Source organism: Pelodiscus sinensis, chromosome 9, assembly GCF_049634645.1.
Source record: "Pelodiscus sinensis isolate JC-2024 chromosome 9, ASM4963464v1, whole genome shotgun sequence".
In the NCBI taxonomy this organism is placed as follows: domain Eukaryota; kingdom Metazoa; phylum Chordata; order Testudines; family Trionychidae; genus Pelodiscus; species Pelodiscus sinensis.
Window position 1 is genome coordinate 17,460,252 of NC_134719.1, and position 26,088 is coordinate 17,486,339.

Below are 26,088 nucleotides of genomic sequence, written 5' to 3' on the forward strand. Positions count from 1 at the left end.
AGAGAGAAAACAGAAAGATGTAAAACCAGGCTTTAATCCTCACATATTCTTTTTGACTTTTTCTTATTCAAATCAGCAAGTAAACGGGAGAAAAGTGGAACTAAGGAAAACCTCGTTTGACTCATGATCATTTGACATTTAATTACATGCAATTCTGTAATTTTTGAAGAATGTTAGGTTGAAGGGTTCCTCCTCCAACCCCCATTAAAATGTTCCACATGGTAAAAATATTTCAAGATGTGAATGAAAAAAGTTTGTGACCTACCTGACATTTCACCTGGTGGATTTTAGGATCTGGACTCAAACTTAAAAAGCACTGGCCAGAATTAGCTAGCCAGCCTGTCTGTTTGTTATGAAATTTCAAAACATTAGATTTGTAATAACATAGATAAATACTTCTAAATGTTTGTAAATAGTAATTAAGAGTTTGGACACACTGAAAGTCAGTCATAAATTGTGAAAAAAGAAAGAAATATATTTCTCATTCCCTTTCCTTTCATGAGTTATGCAGCATGGAGGATTTAAGCTAGATTGTTCAGTCTCTTTTAGCCTTTACTGGAAGTCTGTGACCTGCATCTTTCTAGACCAATCTGACCTCATGGATACTTCTAATGTAATTTTTTTAAGATAGTGATGATAGGACCTTTTTAGATAAGTTTGCCTAACACTTTCATTTAAAGGATCCTGTTTTTAGTTGCTCATAACTTTGTCAGATTTTAATAATTTGGACTAAAATGTCCTATGGTCTAGGTCTGCCTTTTCTGAGAACAAAATTATGAGAAAATATTTTTTGCCCAATCTAAAAAAATCACACGTCTCTTTCATCATCTTGTCATAGATGTACCTATTGCCTAATTCCCTGTCAAATTCTTCCAAAATCTGGCCCCATTAGAAAACTCTGAAAAATCACAGTTCACATATCCTCCAGTAGTCTTGTTAGAGTTTGGCTGCTAAATCCTTCAGAGATTTACATCTGCACTGAGCATGCTTCAGCCTACCATAGCCATGGCTAGCCTTACCATGAGGCAAACTGAGTCAGCTGCCTCAGGTATCAGACTGGGGGTGGGGAGGGGCGCCACTAGGATCCAGAGTGTAGAAAATTGTGTCTGCTGCTGGTGCATATGTATTCTCTCTGCTCTAGATGCACAGAGATGGTGGAGTGCTGTGGTGGAGGAAGGAGGGCACAAGAGACATAACAGGCAGGCAGGAGAAAAGGTGGCATGGGGGCGTCATTTGAGCTCCCCGCCTCAGGTGCCAAAATGTTGTGGGCTGGCTCTGACCATAGCTGCTTTGTGCTGGCCAGACTACACATGCATCATCCTCACAGAGGAACTGCAAATGCTGCATTGTAGTGCTGCAGGGGCAAGATTAGAAAGGCAGAGGCACAGAATGAGCTCAAACTAGCTACGGGAATAAAGGGAAACAAGAAGACTTTTTATAAATACATTAGAAGCAAGAGGAAGACCAAGGAGAGGGTAGGCCCACTGGTCAGTGAGGAAGGAGAAACAGTAACAGGAAACTTGGAAATGGCAGAGATGCTTAATGACTTCTTTGTTTCGGTCTTCACTGAGAAGTCTGTAGGAATGCCTAACATAGTGAATGCTAGTGGGAAGGGGGTAGTTTTAGAAAGTAAAATAAAAAAAGAACAAGTCAAAAATCACCTAGAAAAGGTAGATGCCTGCAAGTCACCAGGGCCTGATGAAATTCATCCTAGAATACTCAAGGAGCTGATAGAGGAGGTATCTGAGCCTCTAGCTATCATCTTTGGAAAATCATGGGAGACAGGTGAGATTCCAGAGGACTGGAAAAGGGAAAATATAGTGCCCATCTATAAAAAGGGAAACAAGAACAACCCAGGAAAATACAGAGCAGTTAGTTTAACTTCCGTGCCAGGGAAGATAATGGAGCAAGTAATTAAAGAAATCATCTGTGAACACTTGGAAAGTGGCAAGGTGATAGGGAACAGCCAGCATGGATTTGTAAAGAACAAATCGTGTCAAACCAATCTGATAGCTTTCTTTGATAGGATAACAAGTCTTGTGGATAAGGGAGAAGTGGTGTGGTAGTAAGGCATTTAGTAAGGCATTTGATATGGTCTTCCATGATATTCTTATCAATAAACTAGGTAAATACAACTTAGATGGGGCTACTATAAGGTGGGTGCATAACTGGCTGGATAACCGTACTCAGAGAGTAGTTATTAATGGTTCACAATCCCGCTGGAAAGGTATAACAAGTGGGATTCCGCAGGGGTCTGTTTTGGGACTGGCTCTGTTCAATATCTTCATCAATGATTTAGATATTGGTATAGAAAGTACGCTTATTAAGTTTGCAGATGATACCAAGCTGGGAGGGGTTGCGACTAATCTGGAGGGTAGGGTCATAATTCAAAATGACCTGGACAAATTGGAGAAATGGTCTAAAGTAAATAGGATGAAGTTTAACAAAGATAAATGCAAAGTGCTCCACTTAGGAAGGAACAATCAGTTTCATACATACAGAATGGGAAGTGACTGTCTGGGAAGGAGTATGGCAGAAACGGATCTAGGGGTTATATTGGACCACAAGTTGAATATGAGTCAGCAGTGTGATGCTGTTGCAAAGAAAGCAAACATGATTCTGAGATGCATTAACAGGTGTGTTGTGAGCAAGACACGAGAAGTCATTCTTCCACTCTACTCTGTGCTGGTTAGGCTTCAATTGGAGTATTGTGTTCAGTTCTGGCCACCGCATTTCAAGAAAGATGTGGAGAAATTGGAGAGGGTCCAGAGAAGAGCAACGAGAATGATTAAAGGTCTAGAGAACATGACCTATGAGGGAAGACTGAAGGAATTGGGTTTGTTTAGTTTAGAAAAGAGAAGATTGAGGGGGGACATGATAGCAGTTTTCAGATATCTAAAAGAGTGTCATAAAGAGGAGGGGATAGAACAAGAAGCAATGGGCTTAAACTACAGCAAAGGAGGTTTAGGTTGACATTAGGAAAAAGTTCCTAACTGTCAGGGTGGTCAAACACTGGAATAAATTGCCAGGGAGGTTGTGGAATCTCCATCTCTGGAGATATTTAAGAATAGGTTAGATAAATGTCTATCAGGAATGGTCTAGACAGTATTTGGTCCTGCCATGAGGGCAGGGGACTGGACTTGATGATTTTTCGAGGTCCCTTCCAATCCTAGTATTCTGTGATTCTATAAGGGCTCAGCATCACTTTCCCGGGAACTGCAGCTGATAGAGAGAAGCGCCAAGCAGCAGAAGTAAGAGCAGGAAGATGTCTGATGTGTACTCTCGGTACTCCCTGCGCTGGCACCCCAGCAGCATGTATGAGAAAGAAGTAGCCTTCAACAGAGATGTAGATGGGTGAGGAGCTGGTGGGGATGATGACAAGAGCCGTGAGAAGAGGTAGACTGGAAGAAGAACTGGTTTTGTGGGAGGAGGACTGAGACAGGGGCAGTCTGTAGAGGACATGGGTAAAGGGGATCAGCTTTTCTGGGGGAACAGCTTGTTTGGGGGAACAAGGCAGAAGTGTTTTGTAAGCACTAAAGCACAGGATTCCTGAATCTCAGTATTTCTCAGCTGTAAGCAAATAGGTGTGAAGTCCACTGGCAAAATGTGTCTTATCTCCGTCCAGGGGTTGGTCCACAGAGGAGGACAACATTTTGCTACATCAGTTACTCTTAGCTTAAGTGGCAGAAACCTATGCTATAGGTCTAAAATGTTTCAATGCTGCAGATAGCCAATGTGAATGTCAGTATGGTTTCACATGCAGGAATATCTGGGTTGATTGATTTTTTTTTTTGGTGGTTTTTGTTTTTGTTTTTTTGAACATAGGAAACTACATAGAAAAGACAGAAAAAGTGCATTAAAAAGCACTCAGAGGTTAAGAAATTCCAGAATTATGGTTGTGTGTGCAACCTTAATTTGGTCTCCTTGTGTGTATGCATTATGATACAGCCTCTATTAGGTGATCCCATTCTATTTTGTTCCTTAGGACTTTTTCACAGGCTTGACCACAATCTGAGAATGAATCAGGGCTGTGCAGTGAAGGAGACTGTTGTTTGTAGTTGGGCCATCCCTAGGGGGATAATGCCCCCTGCTCCAAAACAGGCCCCACCCTGCCTCTTCCTGCCTCACCTTACCCCACTCCACTCCCACTCCCCCTCTTCCCCAAGCTCCTGTCCCTGCTTGGCCCCTCCCTGCCACTTTCTACCCTTGTCCTTCCCCACCACTGTGCCCCGTCTCCCAAGCCCCACTGCTTCCCAACCTTAGTCTGCTCCCCTCTCCCCATTCCATTCTGCCTCCAAAGCCCCCAAGTGAGGCAGGGCAGAGTGGAACAGGGTCAAGGGCGCCTCCCAGATCCCATGGCCCCTGAAGCACCAAGACCCCCAAAACATGGGGCTGGGGTGGCTGCCCTGAACCATCCAAAGGACTGGACGGCTCTGGTCTGTAGGATCCCAGCTTTGTTGCAGAAATTGGAAGGTGTATAGCGAATGAGGCACAGGACTGTAGGAATAGTAATGAAAACCTTATGGTGAAAACAGTTGAATGTTGCACTGAAGAACTGGATTTTTTCCTGGTGTCTGCTGCAAAGTTCCTGTCATGCTAAATGAGTCCCTTAAGCCAAACCTTTCACAGGTTGCCACCTCATTGTCTTTGTGCCCAATTCAAAACACCCAGGGTCTGACTTACAGAAGTGCTGAGCACTTGCAACTGGAACTGAACAATCAGTGGTGTGCTTGGCCTATGACTCGCTTAGACCGTTTACAGGCATTGTTCTGAGATTCAAGGTTATTGAAAATGATGGCCATAAGAAAGTATATGGTAAAAGTCTGCTTCACTCTGTATCTTCTTTCAGTTCCTCAATGTGCAAATTATGCCAACTAGAGCCAACGTTTCCTGCTATAGCTACCAACATTTCAGTTCCAGCAGAAAGTGGTGGTGGGAGGGTTAATGTAGACAAGGCTCTGGCTGTTGCCACCATTTTGAGCATCAGGTCATTTTACTTCTCAGAGTAATGTTCTTTGATGGTGCTGAATATGATTGTGTCCTGTCTGTACTAGCACTTACGCCGTTTTCAGTGTTGTTTCAGTGGCACCCATTGGCTGGCAATGGGTAAAAAGCTCACTCTGCTAATCCACTTGGAATGCAACAGTTATCACCTGCTTGAGGTAAATTCTGCATTCCAAAGGGATTACAGCTTCATCATTATCCTCAGCTCTTATTGTCATTCCTACAGAACCATACATGTACACAGCTAAAACATGGATTTACAGATGTGGATTAAAACACATTTGCTTCCCAAAGAGCTTAGTCTTAGAGCCTGAATCTGTATGAGGACAAAGCAACATACATGTTTTGTCTAGTAAAGGATAAAAGAGCTTACTTTTAAAAAAACATGTAGCTACCATGTTGTAACGGGGATGCTCTAAAACTAATGGTACTGCAAATAGAACTGTAGTACATGCTATTCAGTTGAGTTGAAGCCTAGGAGGAGGAAATTACATTTGCACTTCAATTTCCACTTCACTTGCACCTAAGATTTCAAGGAATCAGCTTTGACCCACCTTTCCTACAATCTGGCAGGGGATCTCGGAAGTCCCAATAAAACATATTTAAATGCTTATAGTTCCAGCCAAGTTTCCCAATTAAGCAACTGTTCCTATTAAGTGTTTCTTACTGTACTTACTTCAGCATGGTAGTTAACATCTCTTGCTTTAATATTTCTTCTCTGTGGTTTTTTAACACAGTATTATTAAACAATATTACAAAACTCAAGGAATAATCATTTTAAAGTTTTCTCCTAGCTTGCTGGCTTCTTTATAATTGACTCACAACTGAGCTCCGTTTAAGTTTCAATTTCTATTAAATAAGCCACATCGACAGCATTAAACCATTGCTGTTTATTCTTTTTAACAGGAAATGAATTTTAAAAGAGATGCAGTCACCCGTGAAGAGCTGTTGAAAGCAGCGATTGATGGGAGGAGAAGGTGGTTTCTCACCAAATCCTTAAAACAAACAAACTACACATCAAAATAAAAATAATCACTTTTAAAAATAGCAGAATCTCAGACAATATCATTTTTTCTCTGTTCTTCTAACCTTCAATTATGGTGGGTTTTCAGCAAGGGAAGAATGTTATGAATGAAACTAAAAAACTAAAATGTGATCAAAAAGTTATTTTATTTAAAATGAAAACTACTGCCATGCACACTTCAGAAAAAAGGACTTTGTGGTTAGGAGACAGCTTGGCTCAGGGGATCAGTAACAGAATATAAAACCCTTCACTCCTTCGTTACCAATTCCAATATACTTTACATGAGTATTAGCTTTTTACATTAGTATTAGTTTTTCCGACAACGGGAAGATTTTTCGAAAGGGTACAGGATTTTTTGAAAAATTGCTCCTTTTTTTTTTAATCGCCCCGTTGTCGGAAAAACCGTGTCTAAACTGCAGTTTCAGTTTAGAAATGGCACTTGTTCGAAACAGTGCCAGGACGCGATTATGCAAATGAAGCACGGGATATTTAAATCCCCACTTTAGTTGCACTTTCAACGTGTCTAATTTACATCCTTCTGCTGACAGAGGGGTGTAGTTTAAACACACACTATAAGAGATGTCTGCATATCTGTCAATAGTTAAGGTGCTCATGATAGAGGGCACTCAAGAATAAGTAACATAGTTCCTGGGGTTTGTAAGACCAATAAAACTGCTTGTTGTGCACTGCAAATGGCTTTTTTCCCCTGCTCTTTACATCCACTCATAATGACCACTATATGATGGCAGTTCAGTGTCTTATGTGAAATAAATTGGTAGTCTAAGTCCATCTCCTGGTCAACAAGTTTGACATGTCATCAAATCTGGCCTGTAGCAACACAATATACTTAGGAATAACTAAGAAGGTCAAACAGATATACAGCTTTTCAAATGTTAGTATGCTTATGCATTACACCAATGTTCCGTTCTACACTGGCTGCCAGGGAGTTTGGCCTTGTTACCAGGAAGTGAGTGTCACCCTGCTTGGTACAACAGTCAGAGAGGTAACCAGAAATGATCCCCAGTGGCAGAGATGGGTACTTGCAAAGAAAGAGATTTTACAGCAGATAGGATAAAGGAGATAAATATATATCAGGAGAGAGTGGGAAATACTACTTGGCATATGGAAACCAACAGTATCTAGGAAATCAGAGTTAGGCCAATTCTAAACACTTTTGAAAATCCTCCCCATAGTGCACTTGGCACCAGCTCAGAATCATGCTTTCCAACTAGGCTAATTTGTAATTCTAGGTCAGAGGAGTATGGTTTAGAATGGGAAGCAAATAAATGTTGTGGGAGCTTCACACCTAAAGTTTAATTTTCCACTATTGTTGTTGTCAGTCCCCGTAATACACGAGGTTCGAAGGGATGCAGGAAAGGATGAGACCACAACTGGGGGTTTCAAAAAGCACAAACTGATTTTATTTTGATGGCGCCAGACAATCATCAGAACAAAAATTAAACAGATTGCCAGACAACACAAAACAATTCCCTGAGGCTTTTCTAAATCACAATAATTCCCAATAACTGCCCAGGGGTTAGGAACAGTTGAATTAACACTGGTATTATCCATAGGGCTGACTATTTACACAACTTTATACAAGGAAACAGTAAAAAACCTAAACCACAACTATTTATAAACTAACTTAGTAACTTTTTAGCCACTGTCACTTGGCAAGCAATAAGGACAACTAAAAAATCAATTAGGATAGGGATGATGGTGGGGGGGGGGGTGTTATACCAGTTCTGGAGACAGCAGGAACACAAGTACCGGTCACACGCTCATAAACTGTCTCCACTCGGGTCGACCAATTGGAGTACGCTCAGTAAGACTCAAGAGCGGGGGGTGCAAGGCGTCTGGGTGATCAGGCCAGGCGTTCACTCAATGCGAATCCCCAGTGAGAGAGGGGCTGCCTGCCTGTTTTATTGCCTGTGAACTTATCACCCCATAGGTTGGTTTTTGCTGCAGTGGGTGGCGTAGCAGGCCTGAGCACAAGTCAGCCCATTGGCTGATCTTTCACTGCAATGGGTGGAGCGAGCAGGGGAAGATTATTAATTTACATGCCCTTATATGGAAAACACTCCACCTCACAGACAGAGCCCCCTATACCAGCCTCAGAGGTATTACAGGCTATGGCTCCCTGCGACGGGCAGCCATTTCTGATGTTCTGTCTTGGGCATGCCCCCGTGGCTGTCCGGAGCAAGCGGTAAGGGGGTTGCCTAAGGTGAGAGCGCATGTAAGGGTAATCAGCAAGAAGCCAATTAGGTAAATTGAGGTTCTGGTGAGCTGCTGTCTTCAGAAAGGGGAGAAAGGGAAAAGTAAGCAACAGTAACAGGGAAAGCGGAAACAACTCTGTGGATAAGAGCTTTTGCAACAGCAATGCTCACTAAAAAGGCTAGTAACACAAGAGCACATACAATCAACCACTGCTTAATGGTGGATGCCCAAGTACTCAGTCCTCAAGAGGAAAGTTTTGTTTGCCACCAGTCCCATTCTTCCCGCTGTTCGCGAATCCGAACTGCAAGTGAGGTCAGCTGTTGAGTGACGGCTGAAACGTTGTTCCACCCGGGCTTGAAACGCAAACGGTATTGGTCCTTAAACCTGGGGTCAAGGTCCTCGAGTGCCATACAAAAGTCCTTCTGCAATATAACCTGTATCATTAGACGATTCTTTTCGGCATAATGAGCTAGTACAGTAAGAGCCAAATCGACTTGTTGAAACCCTTCAGCGGTCAAATTAGTGAGGGCTTCGAGATTGCGGGACATTTGGTAACATATCCCCAAACGAAAGATTCAGTGGCAGACTTAAATTTTTTCCATCTTGATGGTTCTCGTCGGCTCCGGAAGTCAAACAGCCGGTGGGGGGCTCGAATGGGTTGGTACCTGAAAAACAAAAAGGGGACAAACAACGCCCTCAAGGCGGGCTAATTAAGATCGAAGAGAAGGCCAATTGTGATGGACTAACGTAGGTTGCTTCAACGCTATTTAATCCCTGTACAAAGACTATCTTTCCAGTGGGGGTGTGGGGCATATCGGGGGGGATGATGGATACCTGTGCCCCCGTGTCTAACAAAAAGGGGATAATTGTCTCGTTTTCGGTAGTCAGGTTTTGGTAGGGTCGAGGGTCATTTAAATCGGGCCGAGTGACCGCTAGGCACTCGGCCTCTCCCCGTTTTTTGGCTGCGGGGGAATAGGGCGATCTTCCCACCCCAATTTCACAGCCAAGTCTTTCTGTTGATCACTATTCATTTTCCTAATAGCTTCCTTGGCGAGTCCCTTACCCAATAAAAATCCAAAAATCTTATGCTCGATGAACGAACGCTCGGGGTATTTGGGTTTGGGCGCCATTTTGGACCCTTTCACCAGAGTAGAGGGGGGTTGCAAGTAGGGCGGCCTTTAGTGTTGCCCACTTCACCCTCTCTACAGCGTCGTATAGTCGGCCAATAGGTTGTCCTGTGTATCCCCTTAGCCACAGAAGAGCCCCTGTGTCTAGATTAGGGCTGTTGTCCACGGCTAGGGTAACAGCTACATCTTCTATGGGAATCTGAGTGGGATCATCAACAAAACGAAATGGGTTTTGTGCTACCGTCTGAACGTTAGTTAAGTTGAGGGGGTGTGCAGTGGGATCCCAGAGCAGAATAGAACTCCCAGCAATTGCGTACATAAGGGTAGTGGAGTTATTCACACAATCAGGTGGCATCTGTACTGCGCGAAATCCCCCTTGTATTTGGAGGTGCGCGGCAGCTGCGGCCGTTACAGGCCAATGATTATTCGCTGCCAATACTCCCCCCATAAGGCCCCGTGACCAACTCCCGGTACGGGTTAACGTTAAGGCTTCCTCCCGGTCAACCCAGTCACTCCCCTGTTCCAAGGCTAATCTCCCTACCCAGATTATAGGAGGCTCATCTGGACGTCGGGCAGTATCTGTGATGAACTCCTTCATTTCCGCCTTGGTTCGGGGGCGGGTCTCAGTTACCTGAGAGGTATTCCCCTGACCATCCATTTTTAATCGGGTTACAGTCACAGGGAGGGCCTCCGGTACAATCAGGTTGGGAGCTGTGGGTATGGTTGAACTCAGGGTAGCCAAGCCAGGGTAAATGTTTGGTGGGTCATGAGAGCCTTGGTATGGGGGAGGAAGTTATGTCTCTAAAGGAGGCGTCTTTGGCGCCTGAGGGGAAAACTCCGGTTCTCCCTCTGACTGCGAGTGCGCCACCCCACGGGCGCAATTTGTAACGGCTCCATGGTAGACGGTAACTTTATCAAGGGCTGCTGCTAGGGTATTGCAGATGGCAGCCAGAACATCCTCTGATTTATAAGAATCAGGGCATAGTTTTTTAACCTTTTTTATCCCATCTAACCTTTGGACCAATCCTATTAACAGGTGGTGTGCAGGTGATCCATGTGGGGCTCTTGGCTCGGGGGCCAAGATGGAGAGGGTTACCCCACAGAGTTTAATTACTCTGTTCACCTCTTTCCAGAGGCTAAGAGGGTTTGAATTAGGGGCTGTCTCACCCACTTGAGTGAGACGTGGTTGAAGGCTATTATCGGCCGGGGTGGCCCTGAAGGTGGGATGGCAAGTTAGCAAGCAGCCCACATCACTCAACCCCAAAGGAATGGTGTAGGTCCTACAATCATGGCCGTGTCCTATGACACAGACCCAGTCAAAAGTGTTAGGGGCCCCTTCGCGCTGTCGAGTACAGAGGAGGTGGTATTGCAAATGATTAAACTGATCCTCCTCAGAACCTGGGGTCTCAGTTTTAGCCCAGGGGCAACTATCAGAGTTGTCATGGTCTCCGGGGTTCCGGCATCCTGTTCGTGACGCCATGTCAGTCCCCGTAATACATGAGGTTCGAAGGGATGCCGGAAAGGATGAGACCACAACTGGGGGTTTCAAAAAGCACAAACTGATTTTATTTTGATGGCGCCAGATAATCATCAGAACAAAAATTAAACAGATTGCCAGACAACACAAAACAATTCCTTGAGGCTTTTCTAAATCACAATAATTCCCAATAACTGCCCAGGGGTTAGGAACAGTTGAATTAACACTGGTATTATCCATAGGGCTGACTATTTACACAACTTTATACAAGGAAACAGTAAAAAATCTAAACCACAACTATTTATAAACTAACTTAGTAACTTTTTAGCCACTGTCACTTGGCAAGCAATAAGGACAACTAAAAAATCAATTAGGATAGGGATGATGGTGGGGGGGGGTGTGTTATACCAGTTCTGGAGACAGCAGGAACACAAGTACCGGTCACACGCTCATAAACTGTCTCCACTCGGGTCGACCAATTGGAGTACGCTCAGTAAGACTCAAGAGCGGGGGGTGCAAGGCGTCTGGGTGATCAGGCCAGGCGTTCACTCAATGCGAATCCCCAGTGAGAGAGGGGCTGCCTGCCTGTTTTATTGCCTGTGAACTTATCACCCCATAGGTTGGTTTTTGCTGCAGTGGGTGGAGTAGCAGGCCTGAGCACCAGTCAGCCCACTGGCTGATCTGTTACTGCAATGGGTGGAGCGAGCAGGGGAAGATTATTAATTTACATGCCCTTATATGGAAAACACTCCACCTCACAGACAGAGCCCCCTATACCAGCCTCAGAGGTATTACAGGCTATGGCTCCCTGCGACGGGCAGCCATTTCTGATGTTCTGTCTTGGACAGTTGTACTTTCCGGACAGACACATTCTGCCCATGGGGTGAGCAAATTCCAGCCCTTGGGCCAGACCTGGTCTTCAGGGTTAGTCTTTAGCATGCCCCCACCTCTATATTACCTGAACCTCCACAGACATTGGGCGATCACCACTCTCATTGGCCATGGATTGCTGTTCACAGCCAATGGGAATGGCAGGAAGCAGTGTCCTGGTCCACGCCACTTCCCACAGCTCAGATTGACTGTGAACAGCAATCCACAGCTAACTAGAACGGTGATCACCTGATACCTGCGGAGGCACAGGTAAATATAGCAGCGGTGATGCGCTGCTGACCAGTGCTTTTTTTATTGCCCACACCTGTTGTGAAGTCTTGAAAGATGACTCCCTATTTCGAGGCTGATGCCTCATGAGGCAGGGATACTTTGTATTTTTATAGTGATAGAAACGTAGCCCTGTTAGTCTGGTGTAGCTGAAACAAAATACAGGACTATGTAGCACTTTAAAGACTAATAAACCATCTTGTATTTTGTATTTTTATGAAGATCTAGAACTGGGGTGGGCAAATTCCAGCCTGCAGGCTAGATCCAGGCTCCCAGCTGTATATTCACCTGAGCCTCTGCATTGCGTTGGCTGCAGAACACTGTTTGCAGCCAATGGGAATGGCGGGAGGCAATGTCATGGTCCATACTGCTTCCTGCTGCTCCGATTGATCTGTGAAGGTTCAGGAAAATATAGCAGCGGCAACCCAGCAGGGGCTAACACCTGCGGCTGCCTTTTTTTATTGCCCCACGCCTGGTCTAGCCTGTCTTCTGTATAGTTATAGCAGTGCTGCAGCTTCAGGACATAGAAAAGAAAATGTCTTTCTCCTTCCTTTGCCATAGCAAGATTTTGTTGTTCAGTTCAGGAAACTGGATGTTGGTGATTTCGTGAAAGATACTTACCCTTTCTGAGACTCAGTTTGCCCTTCTATAAAACAGGAAGTCATGTAGCTGAGTTGGAATGTTCTGGCCATAATAGTACTATTGGTTCTGTTGTGGGACTATTGGTTGCCAAAGTAGTGGCCCGAGGATCTTTCTGCTCAGCTTTTTTTGTAGAACACAGTGCATGGAGCATGCTATTTTTCAGAGCGTGCCCTTTTCCCCCCACTGGCATAAATCTATTATGTATTATAATAAACAACAAACCCATAACAAAGGATATAAAGCAGGAAGGCTATCACAATGGGAAAACCAGACCAGACTGAGTGTACTGGTCATGGCTGCTGAGGACATTAAGGAATATGCCACAGGGGAAAAAAGCACCTGTTTGCTGAGGTGATTGTGAGGCTGATTAACGCATGTAAATGCTTTGAATGTCTCTGATGAAAGGTCCTGTGTCATAGAACACTAGAACTGGAAGGGATCTCGAGAGGTCATCGAGTCCAGTCCTCCGCCCTCACAGCAGGATCCAGTACCCTCTAGACTGTCCCTGATAGATGTCTATCTAACCTGCTCTTAAATATTTCCGGAGAGCAAGATTTCACAAGCAACTTATTCCAGTGTTTAACCATCCTGACAGTTAGGAAGTTTTTCCTAATGTCCAACCTAAACCTCCCTTGCTGCAGTTTAAGCCCATTGCTTCTTGTCCGTCCTCACAGGCCAAGGAGAACAATTCCCCCCCTCCTACCTGTGGCACCCTTTTAGATACCTGAAAACTGCTATCATGTCCCCTCACAGTCTTCTCCTTTCCAAACTAAACAAGCCCAATTCTTTCAGTCTTCCTTCGTAGGTCATGTTGTCTAGATTAGACTGTAATCATTCTTGTTGCTCTTCTCTGGACCTTCTTTAATTTCTCCACATCTTTCTTGAATTGCGGTGCTCAGAAGTGGACACAATACTCTAATTGAGGCCTAATCAGCGCAGAGTAGAGCGGAAGAATGACTTCTCATGTCTTGCTCACAACACTCCAGTCAGTGGAATCAGTCTGAAGCTGTATTAAAATGGTGGCTGCTGATGGTTATTCTCTCTGGTACGCTCCCCTAATGCCATGCCCGAGCCTTGGGCCAAGGCTTTGAAAAGTGACTAGTATTTTGAGTACCTTAGTTTTTGGCTGCCCAACTGGAGACAACTTGAAGGAGCCTGATTCTGAGCTGAGAACACTCCTGCTAAAAATCAGGCCCCTCAAAGCATCTGAAGTTGAGTATCAAAAAGCACTAGACACGTTTGAAAAGCCTGGCCTTGGATGCTAAGCTCCTTGGCTTTTGGACCTAGAGAGGTCATATCGCAGTGAGGTCCAAAACAATTGGATACACACCACTCTTCAAAGGAAAGATCCCTCAGAATGGGAAATGCTTCACCATTTCTGAGGCAGGAATTCAAGAACCTGGAGGAGAAGCGTTTTGATGGGTGTACATTCCACCTTTCACAAAGAAAATGAGGATGTATCCGCACAGAGAAGGAACATAGTTTTTAAGACAGGTTTGGAAATTCTTCATTCCTGTGCCAGGCAAGATTTCCTGCATAAATCCTGAGAAGCTTGTTAATTACAGCATATCTTTAGAACAAAATGATATTGCTTCAGGGCAGTTCTTGTCACAGTTACAGGTTTAAATATCATCCCTTTTGGATTTCTTCTAGCTTTTTTAGTTCAAAAAAAGTTGTTAGTATGTTGTTGCAAGTTATCCCTTGCTGACAAGGCAGTAATTCATGGAGAAATGACTGGTTTTTATGTAACTTTTTTTTTTTTTTTTTTTTGGAGGCCAGTGTGAAGTACAATATTTTCTCACTGAAATCTAGCTTTAGGGTTATTGATGCCTAAGATCAGTGTTTCCCATCTCTTGAGCAGGAGCTGCTTTTTTGATGTATCCCATTCTGATCTCCAAAATGTACTCTGGTATCATTTACTGACAGGGTCTCACTTGTTTTTTGTCTCCTCTCCTGCTCCCTACCTCTTTCCAGTTTTTATTCTTTTTCTTTCCTTCCATCTACCTTCCTTTTTTTCCCTTTTCTTTCCTCCATTTCCCTGCTCACCTCTGTTGCCCCCAATCCTTTTTTCTCTTCTCCTCTCCTCTGTTGATAATGTCCCTTTTTTTTTCTCCATCATCTGCACTGCCTTCCAAAACATAAACTGACAGACCAGAGGGGACTCTTGCTCTCTCTACTGGAAAGTATAGAAGTGGTTGGATGGATTTTTCTGACCCACATTAGAATAGACAGCTAAAGTTAGTGACCTTCAGTTACTACTTCTACAAAATGCTGCATCTTGTAAAGGAATAGCTGGTTTTACCTTTCATTGCATGCCTGTTTGTTTAGAAGGAGAGAGGCTGGACCATGAAGAGGCGTCTATGCCTAATACAGTGGAGGGATTGTTCAGAAGCAGTTCATCCTTGGGTAACGATAGCATCAGTAACACTGCCGAGGAAGAGTCGTCTTTGAAATCTCTTACTTCCCCCCATTTAGCTATTATTTAACTTTTGCAGATGTAAATTGGAAAACTGGCACTTCTAAACCAGTCACACTCACTCTATAACGGACCAGAGGTGCTACTGCAGAGAGAGAAAAGCCCAGCGCTCGATCTCCCCACTCCAAGGTTTCGTCTACACAGCTTCCCTCTTCCACAAAAGCCTATGCAAATGAAGTGCGGATTAGAAAATTACTGCACTTCATTTGCATAATTAATTAGGGGCCGTTTTTGCACAAGAGGTTTTTGTGCAAAAAAGGTGCTGTCTACACAGCGCCTTTTTGCGCAAAAAACCCCTCTTGAGGAAGAACGGCTTTTGCGCAAGAGGGGTTTTTTGCGCAAAAATGCGCTGTGTAGATGGCGCCTTTAGGCACAAAAACGGCTAGTAATTATGCAAATGAAGTGTGACAATGTGCTAATCTGTGCTTCATTTGCATAGGCTTTTGCGGAAGAGGGAAGCTGTGTAGACATAGCCCAAGAACCACACGTTCTGTCTCCGCAGCACTGCCTTCACCCTTTCTAGTCTGATGATTGGGAATGGCTTCTCTCTCCCAGAAGCCAGAGTGACTGCCTTTTCCAACACAATAGAAAAGGAAACCATGGTTGTTGATCACTTTTCTGTTTTAAAATGGCACAAGAATAGGTCAAAAGCAATATCAGCTACTGCACACAGAAGAAAATGATCTCCAATGACAGCATCCACTCAGCCATTAAAACGTTTGCATTTTCATCTGTGTAATTGGTCCATTCAGGCTGGATACTCCTCTCTGTCTCCGTACTGCAAGGAAAACTAATTTAGAGTGATCCAATTGGCAGGCTCATTTTGCTCCTCTGTTTCTTTCACTGACTGTAAATTGCATTTCTGCAGGGAGCAGGTCAGCTCAGACAGAGTTGCTGGAGCTTCTGCTTAGTCTTTCTCTTCGTGGGTGAATTTCCAGGGGGCTGGTAATAGTGTCTTCCCTCAGCCCTTCTGTTACTTTTCTACCCCCCACACACAGATCCCTGAGTCCTTAAGAGCCTTCTTGTGCACCCTGCCATGGAATCATGGAATCTTCCCCTTGCATGTGGGAAAGGGAGATGCTTGTATATGAGTGCTCTCTTCCTATAGGCCTTGGATGCATTATTGGGCCCCAAATTAGGGATCAGTATTACAATAATGGAGGGAATGTTTTCAAATCATTGACTCCTTGCAGTCCCACTAGCTGTTTCTGTTGAGGTTCCAGTTTCCACAACAAAACAGCAGCCTGTGAATTTTGCAGCTGTTGTTTATCTACTTTTTGTATTTCATCGCTCATCTGTTTTGGCAAGGAAGTGTGAAATTAAACCATCTTGCCTGGCTTAAGAGCCATTTTTGTTTTCTAACTAACAATGAGCCCCAGCTAGAGTTCAGACTCCCCAAAGTTCAGAACTGTCCAGAGCTCGGGTTTTGTTTTCAGTCTATTTCTATCTGACTTGCCTCATTATTATTATATTAGTGGATTGTGGGAGTGCTTAGAGGTTAACCAGATTGGGAACTCCCTGTGTTGGGGGCTGACAGACCTATAATAATTGACAGTCCCTGTCTTAGACAGATAAATACTTGATGGCAAGAGTCAAGATTCTCCATTGCAGGCAAAGGACATATCATAATCAGTCAGCACTTGGTTAATTTAAAGCAAGTCAGATCTTTGATTTCCAAAGGCATGTGCACCCAAGGGACTACTAGGCATTGATCACGCCCTCTCCCATGAGAAGTGGAGGTTCATTTATCTTGGTAGCAGTTATCCCATGCTTAATCAAATGTCATAGGAGTGAGGGTTGGGCAGGGAAGAGAGGAGGGAGAGAGGAAGAGGAGGAGGACTAGAGAGATATGTATTGTTCACTCCTGTTCCAAATGACTATAGACAAGGCAAGTTAATACAACCGGATGCTGCATTAATTTTTTTGCAGAGTTCTTTCTATCCTGAGGATCCCTCTAAAAGGGGAGCTCCAGAGCAGGGAATTATGGTTTTAGAGATAATGTAGCCTGGAGCCAAGGTTGATGTACAGAGCCCCTCTGGGACAGTTCTGTACTGTTGACGTGTACTTAGTTTCGGGAGTGGACAGCTTATTTTTCTCATGGTGAGAAGCAAGCCCTGCCCACCCTACTGAAGAACTCAGAAGCGACTGTCCCTGTGGCAAGTGTGTCCAAGCAGGTGTCACTATCTGGCCATCAGTTTTTACTACCTTTGATCTAAAAAAGAAGTAAGCCTGAATAAGGAATGTATTAAAAAGAAAAATTGAATGAGGCCCTATTTATTTGGCTCCATATCCTTTGGAAGCATCTAGATTTTCCCCCTGAAATCTCTGAATACAAATTTAATTCATATTATGAAAGGGAAAGAATTACAGCTTTCATATTCATGCACAATTTACCTTTTTATTTTCTTTTATTAGCTGGGGATATTCCGTAAATCAAGTTCTCTGGATGGGTCTAGGGATTCTGATTCTATTTGTGGGGTCCCATTAGAAGCCAAAGCCGTAAATTACTGCTACTGTGTTTGAAATTTTTTTTAGCTACAGTACATTAGAGCTTCTTGTTTGCTTTTCCACTGATGGAGAATATATTGTTATTTGTGCATTTGTTTCTTGAATGTCTCATTTATGAATAATATTGGGTGTAAAATTGAAAGTCATAGAACAAAACCTTAAAAAAATGAAGAATCCTAAGGAATACGCAGAATGCATCATAAAACTGTTCACAAAAGGTTTGACTTGTATTGAGGTTTTTTTAATCCCGGCATGGGTAATGAAAGTCTGACCAATCTACATAAGGTAACCATATATAATAACCTTTTCCTGGGTCATCCAGCTATCTTGGTTTGTTTGAAAGATTGATAGATCACAGGGTCAAGGGACGTGTTTTATTGTAAGTTTCTGTTCCAAATTTCCTGACATTTTTTGTTTTGTTTTTTTTAAAAAAAGGGACCTCTAAAAGGCAGGGAAAGGGCTAATAAGAACCAGATCCTAAAGTGATTGTATGTCAAAATGTCAAAAATAACAGCTTTTCTTTGACTCCATAGCATTAATCTTAAACCACATACCTTTACAAACACACTGTTTTAATAGGTTGAGTATTTGTATGTGACCGTTTACTACAGAGTGACTTTTGAAGTGACAACAAAATCCCTTGATGGTTTTCGGTAGTTTGGTTTATAGCCTGATATAGACATTTGTTTACCTATTCCAAATCACTTCTTTGTGATTAAAATTTAGAGGTCTCCTACTTGTGTTGTAAAACTAAATCCTGAGTAAAGAAAAGCTTCATTTCCCTCTTGCTGGCTTGTAGTGTCAAAGCTATCACTACGGCAGCAGACCTTAAACTTGCAAGTTAATTTACAGAAGAAAAGACTAAATGTATATTAAGGAGGAACTTTCTAAAGACAAAAAAGACAATGGGAGAAAATCCATGTGAGTTAGACATCTTATTTCTTCAGGATCCAAAGGGTTTACTACACCATAGTATTTTGGTTTCCTTCATGTGAAAACTTGAAATCCTAGATGCATATAAAAGTAGTACAGGCAGTCCCCGAGTTACATAGATCCGAGTTACGTCGGATCCCTACATACGAATGGGACTTTTCTCGCCGCGGAGGACGTGGGCGGTGGGACCACCCAGACGCGCCGCGGTCCCACCACCTGCATCCTCCGCAGCGAGAAAAGCTGCTCCGTGTCTCCCTGGTCTACTGGGGGGGCTACCCCAGCAGACCAGGGAGACGCGGAGCAAAGCCGTGGAGGACGCGGGCGGCAGGACCGCCGAGACACGCCGCGGTCCTGCCGCCCGTGTCCTCCGCGGCTTTGCTCCGCGTCTCCCTAGTCTGCTGGGGGGTGGGCGCAGCTAGTGTGTCCTCCCCCCCTCCCCAGAAGACCAGGCTTTTCTCGCCGCAGAGGATGCGGGTGGCGGGACTGCGGAGCGTTTTGGCGGTCCTGCCGCCCGCGTCCTCCGCAGCAAGAAAAGCCACTCCGCATCTCCCTGGTCTGCTGGGGGGGGCCACCCCAGCAGACCAGGGAGACACGGAGGACGCGGGCTGCGGGACCGCCGAGACGCGCCGCAGTCCCGCCGCCCGCGTCCTCCGCGGCTTTGGTCCGCGTCTCCGTGGTCTGCTGGGGGGGTGGGCGCAGCTAGTGCACCCTCCCCCCCCCAGCAGACCAGGTTTTTCTTGCCGATGCCTGGGGTAGAGCAGCTGGGGCGCTGCCGGGTTGCTCCCCGCAGCGCCGAGGTGCGGCGCTGCAGGGACCTACCCGGCAGCGCCCCAGCTGCTCTGTCCCAGGCGTCCAGATTCAGCCACTGTTGAAACTGATCAGCGGCTGATTCCAGGAAGCCCGGGGCAGAGCAGCTCTTCCTCGGGCTTCCTGTAGTCAGCCGCTGGTCAGTTTCAACAGCGGCTGAATCTGGACGCCAGTTCCGCCTTACATACAAATTCAACTTAAGAACAAACCTACAGTCCCTATCCTGTACGTAACCCGGGGACTGCCTGTATTCAGTATTAATTCTGAGCAACAATTGTAATCTGCACTAAAAAAGTCAGAAAGCCTCGGACAGCCAACAGAACAATAAGAGATCTTTAGATGGTACAATCCACCATAAATACGATCTGAAGGAGGAAAAAAAATAATATTCAGCTTTAGGAGATATTCTGTATACGGTGTTATGTGCATGTTTTACCGAGGACCTTGTTTCAACAAATAAAACTAAGCTGGGTAAGCCCAGCCAATAGTGAACTTCCTGTGGTCCCCATGCAATTCGTATCAAATATTTAAGCTCAGTTCTTTGGGCCTCTTTAACTCTCTAATATATTTCAGGCAGAGTTGCAAAATCAGAAAAGTACAGTACCGTTCCATTGCTCTGCTTTTATTCATTTAAAACAAGGGAGAGAGCTACCATAGCTCTTTCACACATACAGAATGGGAAGCGACTGTCTAGGAAGGGGCATGGCAGAAAGGGATCTAGGGGTTATAGTGGACCACAAGCTGAATATGAGTCAGCAGTGTGATGCTGTTGCAAAAAAAGCAAACATGATTCTGGGATGCATTAACAGGTGTGTTGTGAGCAAGACATGAGAAGTCATTCTTCCACTCTACTTTGCTCTAGGTAGGCCTGAGTTGGAGTATTGTGTCCAGTTCTGGGCACTGCATTTCAAGAATGACATAAAAACTTTATTGCAAATTATGGAACAAACAAGTCAATTCAACACATTCAGACTGTGGTATCTTATCAGAGTAACCCAGTTTTCATGTAGAATTTTCCAACAATCTGGACTGATAAGCTATGAAAGGTAGTAGCCCTGATGCATGTTGCATATTGGATAAAAACTAAGGTAGGAATAGTTCTTCATCCAAATCCAGAATCTGATGAGACCAGCATGGCTAATCCACAATGCTGAATGAATGCCAGTGTTTATTTCCAGGTTATTGCTAGTCAGTTGGGAGAGATTCCTTGGCAGTCCATGATATGACCAATGTCCATAGTAGAATGAGCATTTACCAGTTTAGACAAAGTCTCTCTTCTGTTTAAGATTTATTGATGCGCAAATATATCCATCTCACAGTCCCTGAGGGCCCATCTACACTACATGGAAGATTGTTGCTGTCATGGTCGATCTTCTGGGGTTTGATTTAACAGGTGTAATATAGACCTGCTAGATCGAACTCAAAGGGCACTCCTGTCTGCACCAATTCTCCTGCTCCTCACAAGGAGTAAGGGAAGCTCCTGTCAGCTTCCCACTGTGTGGACAGCACAGAAACGCGGTGTAAGATATGTAGACTCCAGCTATATAATTTGTGTGGCTGGAGTTGTGTATCTTACTTCGACCTTCCGATGTAGTGTAGACCAGGCCTGAGTGAGACATTTTGTTCTTCCTTACCATCAAACTACACTATAAAAACGAAATTGGAGCATCTGAAACTTTTGGTGCAACCAAGATAAAGCTTCATGATCCGTTTGTGGAGCCAGTTTTCAGATGTCATTGATCAGATAACTATTTTATGCTCCTAAATGCAGATTTGAATTTCCAGTTCCAGAATGAAACACTCTTTCTGTGGCATCTGAATTTTTGAAAATTTTTCTCCTTGTGTCATTCTTTCAGTCCTTGAAAAAGGATTTGGAGACATATTATGATTTATACAGAATTCTGAGCCAGATTTGGGTGTGGGTCTGTCAGTTGTGTTCAGTTCTACCTCTAGGATACGGCATATTGAATCTTCAAAAAGACACAAAGAGAAGGACAAATCAGACAATTTTCTATTGATAAAATGAACATAAAAGGGCCTAATTTTGCATTACCCTTATTCTCTAAACTCTTACTAAAGTCGATGGAAGCTTTGATTGTAGAAGAAATGTAATATCAGATACATCATATACAGTGTTATTGAAAAGACTATCTCAATGTGGCAGGCAAAATACTTCACCAGTCACAGCGGGTGTTGCAGCTTTAAGATGTGACTTTGAAAAGTTAAGATGGAGTAACCAGGGAGTTACAGTGGAGATTAACATTCCTTGGGCAGAATGGCAAGCTTTTATTTTGAAAACCACCTGGGCTCCACTTAAAGCAGTAAAATACATAAGAATTTATTATGACTGAGAGAGTCTCCTATTTAACCAAGTCAAGACATAGCTGTGGCAGCGTATACCCGTTTCGCCTTTCGAGACACATAAATGTGGTATATTTTGTCTTTCCACAACTACTTTTAGTGCACAGCTGTCGTTATTCCATAACATCAAAACAGCACAAAGTTTCAATATAAAGGATACATAATATTTGGATTTTATAGGCAGTGTCTCCAATTTATGCTCCTAGAATCATGAAGATGACTTATGATGTGTTGTGTTTACGTTGGCAAAGGCTCAAAACCAGAAATATATTTCAAGCTAAGCTTTTCAGATATTATCTCAAGTCATTTAAAAGTTCATTATAGAGCACCCACTAGTGCTGCTGTACTAAAGGGTCTGTCAGCATTTTCCAAGGGTTAATAACTCAGCCATTAAAGAAAAATCTCTGTAGGCTGAAACTATGGGCGCAGCAGCAGATTATTTTTACAAATTAAAAAAATCGAATTTAATATTTTAAATTTATAAGTGGGATAATTGTTTTAAAATTTTCTACTTTCAAACCATTTTACTCTACTTCTCTCACTTAAAACATTTCAAAAATGGCTATACAGGGTTCCACTCAAAAATACAGACAAGCTTTCATTGTGTGTTAAAGCTAGAAAAAGGAGAGATTTAACTCAGAATATAATCAGAATACTTAGCATTTATGCAGTACAGCACTTTTCAGCTTTAAAGTGTTTTATAAGGACTATCTAATTCATCTGTGATGCAGGGAGATCTTAAGTTATCCGCACTTTACAGTTAGAGAAATTGAGCCCCAGACTTTAAGGCTGGGGTTGGTTTTTTTAAAAGGAGCTTAATGTGGTTAGATGCATTAATCTCATGTGAATTTGAAGTAGATTTGAATCCAAGCCCAAGTGGTTCATCCAAGGCCCCGGAAGGAATCCATTCAGATCCCAGCTTAAAACTCAGGCACTCCATGTTCCCAGTTCTGCCACTAGACCCTTCCTTTCTCACAAGCACAGTAATTACTTAGCACAAAAAAAATCAATTTCATTTTGAGTAGCTTCTCATAAATAGCAGTGACGGTCCATCTGGAACATTTAGAGGGATACTTCAGGATAGGAAAGACCATCAAATTACCTATGACAAAATGTGGTATTATGCTGTTTGCCTCGTGAAACACACTGACGAGTAACAATATGGCATTATGCATTGACCATCGTAATAATAGGTCCTCAATACCTTTCAGCCTGCTGCTGCAGCAGGTTCTCCTTCTAAGGAAAGTCTTCTGTTTGTAGAAAAGGTGAGGTTTGGGAGGTCTTTGAGGAAGTACAAACGAGATCAGAGAGGGAGTAGATGGTGTGAGGGATGCCTGAATTCAAGAGAGGAATTGAGTTATGTGTATATTAGTTGATGAGTGCTTATTGAAAGTAGGAGAAATGCAGCAGGGTTGGAGGGTAGAGTAGAGAAGGAGTCAGTGGTCTGGAATAGATGCTATGCATCACAAACATCCCTAAAAACAGGCTGTAATGTAATTGTGAGATTTAAAAAATTGTGATTAATCACTGTTTTAGTTGCACTGTTAAACAATACAGGCAGTTCCCGGGTTACGTACAAGATAGGGACTGTAGGTTTGTTCTTAAGTTGAATCTGTATGTAAGTCAGAACTGGCATCCAGATTCAGCCGCTGCTGAAACTGATCAGTTTCAACAGCGGCTGAATCTGGACACCAGTTCTGATTTACATACAGATTCAACTTAAGAACCCCAGGCGTCCCCAAGTCAGCTGCTGCTGAAACTGATCAGCAGCTGATTCCAGGAAACCCGGGGCAGAGCAACTCTGCCTCGGGCTTCCTGTAGTCAGCCGCTGGTCAGTTTCAGCAGCGGCTAACTTGGGGACGCCTGGGGCAGAGCAGTTCAGGTGCTGCTGGGTTGGTCCAGTAGCGCGGCCGCTTCTTGGCACTACTGGACCAACCCGGCAGCACCCCAGCTGCTCTGCCCCAGGAGTCCTGATTCAGCCGCTGCTGATCAGTTTCAATCAGGACTCCTGGGGCAGAGCAGCTGGGGTGCTGCCGGGTTGGTCCAGTAGCGCCAAGGAGCGGTGCTGTGGGACCAACCGGCAGTGCCCCATCTGTTCTACCACAGGCCCCGGGCTTTGCTCCACGTCTCCCTGGTCTGCTGGGGGGGGCACTAGCTGCGTCCCCCCCCAGCAGACCAGGGAGACATGGAGCAAAGCGGCGGAGGACTCGGGCCAGACCGCGGCGCTTCCAGATCAGCTGGAAGCGCCGCGAATCCGGCTGGGTCCTCTGCGGCTATGCTCAGCGTCTCCCTGGTCTGCAGACCAGGGAGACGCTGAGCAAAGCCGCGGAGGACCCGGCTGGAACCGCGGCGCTTCCAGCTGATCTGGAAGCGGCCGCGGGTCCGGCCCCGGGTCCTCCGCCGCTTTGCTCCCCGTCTCCCTGGTCTGCTGGCTCACCCAGCAGACCAGGGATACGGGGAGCAGCTTTTCTCGCCCCGGAGGTGGTGGGCGGCGGGACCAGGCGTCCTGCCGCTCCAGTCATCCGGGGCGAGAAAATCCCCATTCGTAACTGCGGATCCGACATAAGTCGGATCCACGTAACTCGGGGACTGCCTGTAATAGAATACCATTTATTTAAATATTTTGGATGTTTTCTAAATATTCAAATATGTTGATTTTAGTTACAACACAGAATACAAGGTGTACCATGCTCATTTTATATTTTTTTATAAATATTTTCAGGGTAAGGAGATAAAAGAAATAGTATTTTCCAATTCACCTCATACAAGCAATATAGTGCAATCTCTTTATCGTGAAAGTGCAATTTACAAATTTAAAAACAAAATTTGTATATAACTGCACTCAAAATAAAACAGTATAAAACTTCAGAGCCAACAAGTCTACTCACTCCTACTTCTGATCTGAAACTGCTATAACACAAAATATATAGCAGAATGCAAGTAAAAGCATAGACCAGGGGACATACAATTTTTCCCCAAGGAGATCAGTCGCAAATTTGTTTAACACATTCTTTTTTTAACAAGAATCATCAGCATGGAAGCATGTCCGAGGGAAGGGTGGCCAAAGCATAAAGGGGCATTCAAATATTTAGCATATCCTGCAGTGCCGGCTACAATAGTACTGTGATAATACCTCTTGTAACTTTCAGATGACATTGTAAGTAAGAAGTAGGCAACTTTATTTTCCATAAAGGTAAACAAACTTTTTCTCTTAGCGATTAGTTGAACAAGAAATAGGACTGAGTGGACTTGTTGGCTCCAAAGTTTTATGTTGTTTTAGTTTTGAATGCAGTTCGGTAACAAAAGAATCTACATGTGCACTTCCATGATAAAGAGATTTCACTACAGTACTTGTATGTGGAGAACTGAAAAGTACTATTTCTTTTATCTTTTTCACAATGCAAATATTTGTAATACAAAAAATATAAAGCAAGCACTGTGCACTTTGTATTTTGTGTTTTAATTGAAATCCATGTATTTTAAAATGTAGAAAAACATGTAAAAACATTTATAATAAATTTAAATTGGTATTTTATTATTATTTTGCAATGTGATCAAAGCTACTAGTTAATTTATTTTGAGTCAATCATTTGAGTTAACTGTGATTGAGTTAGCCTGAATCCTTATAAATGATTAATAAAAAAAAATAGGACACACCCGCCCACCTCACATTTCTCCAATCTAGGTAAGTTCAATAGTATAATGCTTTTAACATATGCCAGATGACCCCTTTCTTACCATACCTCTCTCAGTGAGTAGGTACAACGGTGTGAGATAATTGGAATTGTTGTCAGACCTTTATTTCATTTTCACTTCTAAAACCACTTTGATCTATGTGAAGCTTTCATTACAAAATGCCAAGCTACATGAAACTTGCTCAGTTTCAAAATGTACTAGAAACTCAAACCTCAATTCAGGTTCACAATTGGTTGCAGCCTCATCTGGTTTATGGTTTGGACACAAAATTTATGGATTTGAGTTAAATTCGGCAGATTCACTGTATTAAGCTTAGTGTGATATTTGGAGGGGATGAAGCTAAGCACTAAAACAAATGGAAACCTAAGAAAAGGATTGGATGTTCCTCAGAACCAAAATCAGTTTTACTTTTTAAAGATCTATTTCCTTTATAACTTCGGGATAACCTCTGTACCCTCTATAGAACCAATACTATCAATTACCACTACTACTACTTTGGGTTCTATATGCTGATTCTCAGTTCTGTTGAAATCTATTCAACACTCACTTCATTACTGGCATCTTATGCCTTGTTTCTTAAGAAGCATTGTGTATATGGTATAAGTTGTCTGTGGTGTTGTCAGCAAGATGGTCACAAGGAAATTACTATACAATGCTG

The 26,088-nt window shown here is 43.6% G+C and overlaps 1 protein-coding gene across 2 annotated transcripts in view; it reads left to right on the forward strand.

Moving 5' to 3' along the window:
• ROR1 (receptor tyrosine kinase like orphan receptor 1) overlaps nucleotides 1–26,088 on the forward strand; it is a 263,762-nt gene that overhangs the window by 176,079 nt on the left and 61,595 nt on the right. The window lies entirely within an intron of this gene.